Source organism: Elgaria multicarinata, chromosome 7 (genome assembly GCF_023053635.1).
Source record: "Elgaria multicarinata webbii isolate HBS135686 ecotype San Diego chromosome 7, rElgMul1.1.pri, whole genome shotgun sequence".
In the NCBI taxonomy this organism is placed as follows: domain Eukaryota; kingdom Metazoa; phylum Chordata; class Lepidosauria; order Squamata; family Anguidae; genus Elgaria; species Elgaria multicarinata.
In genome coordinates, this window is record NC_086177.1 from 15066974 (window position 1) to 15073041 (window position 6068).

Sequence of the window (6068 nt, forward strand, 5' to 3'; positions counted from 1 at the left end):
GCAGGGCACCAGCATCACATCTGGTTGATATTTCACATCACAGTCATCATACTGTTAATCATCTGGTCAATTTCATGCTTGACGTTGCTGCCTATGAAATAATGGCATTATTGTGGAATTAGTAAGAAGAGTCCTGATGGATCAGACCAAAGGCCTCTCTAGTCCAGGATTCTATTGCCAAAGCGGCTATCCAGGTGCCTCTGGGAAGCCCATAAAGACAGCATGAAGGCCTCTCCCACTGTTGTTCCCCAGCAACTGCTTTTCATAGAAAAGTGCCCACCACCCGCTTTTGCACTCCTCTTTGCAATCACTGCATCTAGTTTGATAGCTGTAACTGCAATTGGGAGTGGAATGGGGAGGGGGGCGCACTTTTCTATGAGAAGCAGTTGCTCAGAATACAGGCAAGTGGGGATTCAAAGCAGGGCACCCCCAAGGTTTGAGGCAACCTGGCCAAAGGGATGTTCTACACCTGTCAACTGTCAACAGATGTCAACCACCACATATGCAGTCTTGCCTTGCCTGTTATCCTTGCATGTTTGACAGTTCAAGTGTACAAGGCTACAGGCAAGGCAAGGCAAGACTGTATATTTTTGATAGTCAGAGTTGCACACTTGCACAATTCTACCAATTCAAAGTGCTGGTATTGACATTCAAAGCCCTAAACGGTTTGGGGCCAGGTTATTTGAAGGAACGCCTCCTCCCATATGTACCTGCCCAGACCTCAAGATCATCTATAGGGGCCCTTCTCTGTGAGCCCCTGCCGAACGAAGTGAGGCAGGTGGCTACTAGGAGGAGGGCTTTTCTGCTGTGGCACCCCGGCTGTGGAATGAGCTCCCCAGAGAGGTCCACCTGGCGCCTACACTGTATACTTTTCATCGCCAGCTGAAGACCTTTTTATTCTCTCAGTATTTTAACACTTAATTTTAACTTAAATTTACATTTTACAGTTCTAACTCTGTATTTTAATCTTATATCAATTTTGCTGCGTGGTTTTATCCTGGTTGTGCTTTTTATACTGTATTTTGTATTTGTGTTTTTAACCTGTTGGTTGTTTTATTATGGTTTTAATTTTCGTGAACCATCCAGAGAGCTTTGGCTATTGGGCGGAATAAAAATGTAATAAATAAATAAATAAATACCAAGCTGATAAAACAATAAACAACAAAACAACAACAACAACAGCAGGCATTTGTGCAGATTCCCCAAGGCCAGAAAAATGTGTGGGGGGGTGGATTTTTGCCGATTTTGCACAAATATTTTTTTAACGTCTCTGACCGCAAGCAGGGTTGCAATTGGAGTGGAGACTGGGGGCTTGGCAGCAGAAAAAATAGGTTCTGCCACCAAGCCCACTGGGAGATTGGGCAGAACCAGCTGGAGGACTGAGGATGGAGAAGGGCAAACAACCCACAGTGGGCCCAATTGTCTGTCAGCCTCATCATGGGTTGTTCTGATGGCAACCCACACTGTGTGGCTTATCAGCAGTGTGGATTGTCGTGAGGTGCAAATTCAGCCAATGTAATCATCAGGCCCTGGTGATTATCCTCAGCATCCAGAAGTGAACAGCAACTGAACATGAAGACTCCCTTGCACTTATGACTAAATACAACTATAAGAATAGAGAGAGCAGGATGAAAGAGTTTGGGGCAAGTAGGCGATTGGCACATGCGGGGTATTGTTACGTATTAGTCTTACATATTGAAGAACTTTAATAAAGAATCAGTAGGGGGAAACAATCGCTTTCAGGGAACAGTGGACCACTGACTATTGATCTCAAGGAAAGTGCAGTGCAACAATGGAATCAGTTACCTAGGGAAGTTGTGGGCTCTCCCACACTAGAGGCCTTCAAGAGGCAGCTGGACAAGCATCTGTTGGGGATGCTTTAGGGTGGATTCCTGCATTGAGCAGGGGGTTGGACTCGATGGCCTTGTAGGCCCCTTCCAACTCTGCTATTCCATGATTCTATGATTCTATGACTTATAGATTTCGACATTCCTGGCAGTGCACATGGTGCCATTACCTCACTGTAAAAGTAAGACTTGGGGTTCCTCCATCTTACCATTTTCTGGCCCAACAGACCCTTCTCTGAACAGCAACAAGAAGAGGGGGCAACAAGGAAAATGGATACACAGAAAATGATGTCTCTTTTTGACATCTGTGAGGAAATATTGGCATCCAGGCAGCTTCAAAGTCAGTTCTGACATCTGCTCCACTGTCAACACATTAATTACCTGCTTCTGTTACTTTGCCTGCGGGCACTTCAGCTGAGGTCCAGCCATTCCGACATTTCTGCTGCTGCTGCTGCTTTTCATCAGCCCACCTTAGTTTTGTATATGATCCATGGCAGAAATGGGCCCAGTACAAGCAGTATAGGCTGAAGGTATAGGGGGGGGGGGAAGATGCAGCGCAGCTGGTCAGCCCTCAGTCTTCCTTATAAGAACAGGATGTACTCCAGAATTTCTGCAATAGTTTTCTAACTCCATTGGTGCTAAAATCTGACCCAGCCATTTATCCAGCTGCACCTTCTACATCTTTAACCCTTTCAAAACTGGGATCCAACTTTAACCCTAGCCTACAATATGAGATCCGCTTTTACATTTTTATCATATATGCTCCCCCTTCCCTCCTTCTCTCTCTCTTGCTTTAAAAACATAGGACTCGCATTGGCCCCACATTCATGGTCTCTTGTCCCTAGACTATTATTTTGTTTCCTCTTGTGACAGATGCTGCTAGGCCATTCATTTCTGTAGAGCAATAACCTACAGCTCCTGTAGAAAACCAAGGAGCCAAGGGCACCTTAATTTAACATTTATGTTCTCCACTATATTATATAGTAGCAATAATATGGGGTTCTATTGACTTTTTCATCATTATTTATTTGTATTGGCAAAGCATTTCACCCAATGGTATTGAAGAAAGTTTTTTTTTTCAAAGCAGGGGACTGAAGAGATACATTTCACTGTCTTAAGCAAAAGGAAATATGCAGACATTTTTGGCTCTCATTTAGTACATTTCAGGGTGTGTGTTTGTGTTCTACAAGGAGCAATACCAGATACATAGTTTATTCTTATTTTAAGACAAAAAAGTAACGTGTGTGTGTGTGTGTGTGTGTGTGAATTAAATCAAACCCAGCTTGCAACACCATATCTGTACGCTAGAAAATATAAGAACACGAGCCAAGCTATAAGGTGATTGACAATAAAGATGCCCTTAAGAATTGTGGGTCATCAATACACAACTATTCACAATCTTTCAGTAAAAAGGACATATAAGATGGCCATTCCATTTTCAACCATTCAGTAGCAATGACTGCTCCTTAATAAACAGAAAGCTTCAGGAAATCTGAGTAGGTTTGAGTTGTTCTGATTGCTCAGCTCATGTTGAGGAAGGCCATCAAAATATCTGGGGAACTTGCAGAGGAGTCCAACCAAGCCAGTGTGGTCTTGTGGTTAGAGTGTTGGACTGGGACTCAGGAGATCTAGGTTCTAGTCGTCTCTTGGCCATGAAGTTCATGTGGTTGACTTTGGGCCAGTCACTGTCTCTCAGCTTAACCTTCCTCACAAGACTGTAGTGAAAATCAAATGGAGAGGAGGAGGAGGACCATGGAAGACACCTCCGGATCCTTGCAAGAGGAAAAAAAGGCAGGATATAAATGTAATAAATACATACCATATTAAATAATATTGTGGCAGGATTCTCAGCAAAATTTAACACCTGATCTTGACTATATTCAAAACGCAATCTATTTTCAAACGTTATTTTAGAGCATTTCATTCAATTAATGACATAAGGGAAAAGATCATTTACTTCAATGTAGGTTACTGGCTTGTAAGGGGGTATAAGACTGAAGTCTTTTGATCTCTGAAGATTATGGTATGAACTGACCTGGTGCCCTCCAGACGTGTTGGACTCCAACTCCCAGCATCCCCATGCAGGCCAGGTTGGGGAAGATGATCCCAGCAGTACTGCCAAGTTCACTGTTTCTTAGTCAGGATCACTGGAAAGCGGAAGATTAGAACCTCTCTCACTCCTACCCCACCCCTTTCCCCTAGCAGGAAAACAACAACCTTGGAGGGGATCACTCCCAGGAGTCCCATTTCAGTTGGTAGGGAAACCTCCTCAACTCTGCGCACTATGTGGGTGGGGGAGTGTATATGTCTATGTGCATCTATAAATGTGTGTGTGCTTGCATGAAGTTCCTGACCTGCCACTCAGCACCACACGTAACTGATGGGGCTATGCAAGAAGGTTAATACTAAGGTATGGTGCTCTGTGTGAAGGAAGAGTGTAGTCAATACGCTCTCCCTGCCAGGTAGGCCAGGTAAGTCCCAACCAACCAGCTGTAACCAGCCAAACACTGGACTTAGCACCAGGAGTTACCCTGAAGTAAACCACACCAGCTTAAGGCTTTCAAGCAGTTTATTAAGGTAGGGTGACCATATGAAAAGGACGACAGTGCTCCTGTATCTTTAACAGTTGCATGGAAAAGGGAATTTCAGCAGGTGTCATTTGTATATATGGAGAACCTGGTAAAGTTCCCTCTTCATCACAGCAGTTAAAGCTGAAGAAGCTATATTAGAGTGACCAGATTTAAAAGGGGGCAGGGCAGCTGCAACTTTAACTGTTGTGATGAAGAGGAAATTTCAGCAGGTTCTCCATATATATGACATCTGCTGAAATTCCCTTTTCTATGCAACTGTTAAAGATACAGGAGCCCTGTCCTCCTTTCCATATGGTCACCCTAATTAAGGGGAGAGAGGGAGGAGAGTTTTAGGCCCTTTCGACACCTAAGCGTTATCCCAGGAAAATGGAGGGATCATCCCTGCCTGCTCCTGGAATCCCCTGTGTGTCATTTAGATGCACAGGAACGATCCCAGGATGATCCCGGGGGGAAAGGTAGGTGTAGAAATGGCCTTAAAAGGGGTAAAACTGGGATTAAAAGGGGTGACAAGGTAAAAAGCAGCGCTGCAATAAAAATTACAATAAAATACAGCGCAGGGTAAAATAGAGAGCTGCTCACCTGTTACAACCAAGCAAAACAAGGAATCCTAACTGCCTATGCTATACGTTACCACATAGAGGCCTCTAGCCAGCCAAGCAGACATCCCCTATGCCTCAAGGACCCCACAGGAAGACCAAGGTTCACCTCAATGCTTCAGCTTAAGCCCTAGCTGAAGCGGGCCGGCCAATCTGGCTCCACCAATCCGGGCCTGAGCTGCTCCCTTCTGTTCCCCCCTCCCAACTGGAGCACGGTTCCCACCAGAGCAGTCATAATCTATCTTCCCACTGAGCCGTGGCCAGGTGGTGTTTGTATGTGCAGGCCAGCTATCTGGCCTGCATGTACAAACCCTATCCACACTATTCTATGTTACATAAATAAGGCTGCAATCCTATACACATTTATTAGGGAGTAAGCCCCATTGGTCACAGTGCGGCTGAGCTTTGAGACCATCAAAATAGATTTGTTTAAATCTTTTCTGTCTTATTTTAGCCTTATCTTGTCCTAATTTATCAAAAATGTTATATTTTTAGATAGTAATTCTTTTAACGTTTATTGATCTTTTTAGAATCTGTTCAAAAGAAGATAATTGCCATGTCATCCCTTGATTCATACATTGTGGATGTCCTTAAAGAAGACCTTTTTTTTTAATTCCAAAATGAAAAATCTGCATCTTTTCTTATTGGATCAAATTGTGAGTAGTATAATACAAAGATCAAAGGAGACAGATCGGGAGATAAATTACTTTTGTACTTATCCCAAATTTTCAATACAGCTGGGACCTGCAGCAATTTGTTATTTTACGCGTGATGTTCTATCTCTTGCTTCTCACTGGCACAAAGCAGATAATGGCATATCTAACTGATCTTGTTCAATTATTGTACCAAGCAGGAGATATTTTTTAGGGAAAAGAACCCAATAAACCAAAGCCAATAATTTAGATGCATGATAATTCCTTACAATACTTGGTATCGGTAAACGAATTCCTGTAGCTTCTTTTGGCTACTTCTCCTTATCAGGAACAGTACATTTTTAACAGCACTTTTTTGGTGGTTATTATTTTACACCTCAT